The sequence below is a fragment of the Bison bison genome, unplaced genomic scaffold (assembly GCF_000754665.1).
Source record: "Bison bison bison isolate TAMUID 2011002044 unplaced genomic scaffold, Bison_UMD1.0 scf7180017864035, whole genome shotgun sequence".
In the NCBI taxonomy this organism is placed as follows: domain Eukaryota; kingdom Metazoa; phylum Chordata; class Mammalia; order Artiodactyla; family Bovidae; genus Bison; species Bison bison.
This window is the reverse complement of record NW_011494607.1, coordinates 14314704-14318151: the sequence shown is the minus strand read 5'-3', so window position 1 is coordinate 14318151 and position 3448 is coordinate 14314704. Positions and strand designations below refer to the sequence as shown.

The window sequence follows — 3448 nt, the reverse complement described above, 5'->3', positions numbered from 1 at the left end:
CTTCTTCAGCATTACTGGTTGGGGCATAGACTTGGATTACCGTGATATTGAATGGTTTGCCTTGGAAACGAAAAGAGATCATTCTGTCGTTTTTGAGATTGCTTCCAATTGCACTGCATTTTGGACTCTTTTGTTGACTATAATGGCTATTCCATTTCTTCTAAGGGATTCTTGCCCACAGTAGTAGATACAATGGTTATCTGAGTTAAATTCACCCATTCCAGTCCATTTTAGTTTGCTGATTCCTAAAATGTTGACATTCACTCTTGCCATCTCCTGTTTGATCACTTCCAATTTGCTTTGATTCATGGACCTAACATTCTAGGTTCCTATACAATATTGCTCTTTATAGCATTGGACATTGCTTCTATAACCAGTCACATCCACAACTGGGTGTTGTTTTTGCTTTGGCTCCATCTCTTCATTCTTTCTGGAGTTATTTGTCCACTGATCTCCAATAGCATACTGGGGACCTATCGACTTGAGGAGTTCATCTTTCAGTGTCCTATCTTTTTGCCTTTTCATATTGTTCATGTGGTTCTCAAGGCAAGAATACTGAAGTGTTTTGCTATCGCCTTCTCCAATGGACCACATTTTGTCAGAACTCTCCACCATGACTCGTCTGTCTTGGGTGGCTCTACATGGCATGGCTCATAATTTTATTTCATTCAAATAGGTGGTAATAAAAATGCTAAATACATTAAGAAAGATTATAAATAGAAACGCAGATCATTGAAACAAGAGACTACAAACCATTAACATGAACCAATGAAAAATAGATAATTTGATGTCTGAATTAAAAAGTTACCAAGAAGCAATGAATAGTTGACTGAATGACACAGAAGAATAAATAAGTAATTTGGAAGATAGAAGAATGGAAATCACCTAACCAGAACAGCAGACAGAAAGACAAATGAAAAATAAATAAAGGCAACATGCAAGATCTGTGAAATAATATAAAACATGAAAATTTACATATTATAGGGGTCTCAGAAGGAGAAGAGAGATAGAAAATGCAAATACAACCTTACAAAATCTATGGGACTCAGCAAAGCTACAGTAATGGTATTGTCACAAAAGCAGACATGTACATCAATGGAACAGAATACAGAGACAATAAATACATGCACACAACTACAGACAATCTACGACAGAAGAGGCAATAACATACAATGGAGAAAAGATACTGTATTTAATAGGTTTCTGGGAAATCTGACAGCTATGTACAAACAATGAAATAAGAATACTCTCTCATACATGAACTAAAATAAATTCAAAATGGATCTACATGTAAGTCATGATACCATAAAATACTAGAAGTGAACATAGGCAGAACAACCTTTGACATCATGAATTATTCCAATGCTTTCTTAGATCAGTTTCCCAAGGCAAAAAGAAATAAAATCAAAAGTAAAAAAATGGGACCTCATTAAACTTAAAAGCTTTTGCACATTAAAGGAAACCATCAACAATATGAAAAGACAGACAGAATTGGAGAAAATATTTGCAAAGAATGGGATTGACAAGGGGTTAATATTCAAAAAACGCAAATAGCTCATATAACCCAATATCAAGCAAACAAATAACAACCCAATCCAAAAATGGACAGAAGACCTAAAGGGACATTTTTCAAAATAAGCCATACAGATGGCTAATAAACACATGAAAAGAAGCTCCACATTACTAATTATCAGAGAAATGGAAATCAAAACCACAATGAGATATCACCTCAGACCTGTCAGAATGGCAATTATTGAAAATCTAAAAATAAACACCAGAGCAGGTGTGGGAAAAAAGAGAACCCTCTAACACTATTGGTGAGAGTGTAAATTGGTATAGCCACTATGGAGAACCATATGCAGGGTCTTCAAAATACTAAAAACAGAATTAAAGAAAGTGAAAGTGAAGTCGCTCAGTCATGTCCGACTCTGCGACCCCATGGAATGTAGCCTACCAGCTCCTCCATCCATGGGGTTTTCCAGGCAAGAATACTGGAGGGGGTTGCCATTTCCTTCTCCAGGAGATCTTCCCTGACCCAGGGATTGAACCTAGGTCTCCTGCATTGTAGGCAGACGCTTTACCATCTGAGCCACCAGGGAAGTCCAAATGATCCAGCAATTCCACTCCTAGATATAAATATATATCTTTATATATGAAGAAGCATAGAAACTACTGCACATAACATAGATAAGTCAACAAGGATTTACTATATAGCACAGGGAATTATGCCCAATATTTTCTAATAACCTTTAAAGTAATATAATGTGTTTCAAAAACCTAAAAAATCAACATATTGTACATCTGAAACACAATATTTTAAATCAACTATACTTTAATAAAAATAGGTATTTTTCTATACTCAGCTTTCAATCTGACAGAATTCAAAAGCATAAAATTATTCATTCTTATGAGATATTTATTTTGGCAAAGTGACTGATGCAGCAGTTCAACAACTGATGGGTTCTAATTTGGGCATATTGAGTTGGAGACACCTATGTATATCTAAGTGGCAAAATGTGCAGTCAACAGCTGGATCTGTGGATTTCAGTTCATGGGAACATTTGCAATAGTCACTAGCACACAGGTCAAGAGTGAAGTGTTAAGTCAGAGTGGGATCACTAAATGAGTGAGTGTGAAGTGAGCAAAGGCATACCAACATTTAAAGGGTTTTGTGAATAAAAATAAATCTAAAGAGAATTATGAGCTATCACAGAAACAAAGAGGAGAGTTTTTTAGTAAGCAGGGAGTAAATACCTGGATCAAGATCACCAGAGAAAATGTGAATGTACAAAGTATGTTGAAAAAGTATTCAGTACTAAGGGATAATCGTTAACTTGGTGAGACAGAGTTTCAAAAAAGGTACATTGATAGAAGATATAAATTAATGAGCTAGAGTAAGAGAAATAGAAATGTAGATAAGAGACCAAAGTGCACAAAGGCTGTTTAATATGTTTGAGGACTTGGGAGTTTTATTAAGAATTATCTCACTATCAAACAAAGCTTTATAGAAATATGCTTAAATAATAAAATATTATCACTATCTTTAATTCTAACTCTCAATATTTCCTTCATATTCAAACTTAATCCTCAGTTTCTTATCAAGGCATTAGATAGTTTAGATGAGAAACGTTATCCAGTAGTTTTAGGTAATGTGATTAGGAATATTGAGTAAAATAAAGTATTTCTATTGTAAAGAAAGGTTTCCCTGGTGGTTCAGATGGTAAAGAATGTCTGCAGTGCAGGAGACTCGTGTTTGATCCCTGGGTTGGGAAGATTCCCTGGGGAAGGAAATGGCAACCCACTCTAGTATTCTTGCCTGGAAAATCCCATAGGCAAAGGAGCCTGGCAGGCTACAGTCCATGAGCTTGCAAAGAGTCAGACATGACTGAGCGACTATCACTCACTCAATGTAAAGAAAAAGGCTAGTAGTCACATGCAGCTGCTGCTG

At 35.7% G+C, this 3448-nt stretch overlaps 1 non-coding gene across 1 annotated transcript; it reads right to left on the bottom strand.

Moving 5' to 3' along the window:
* Positions 1-2026: 2026 nt before the first annotated feature.
* TRNAC-ACA lies at positions 2027-2099 on the bottom strand. Its single transcript has one exon. It is a non-coding gene; the product is annotated as a tRNA-Cys (tRNA).
* Positions 2100-3448: the final 1349 nt, after the last annotated feature.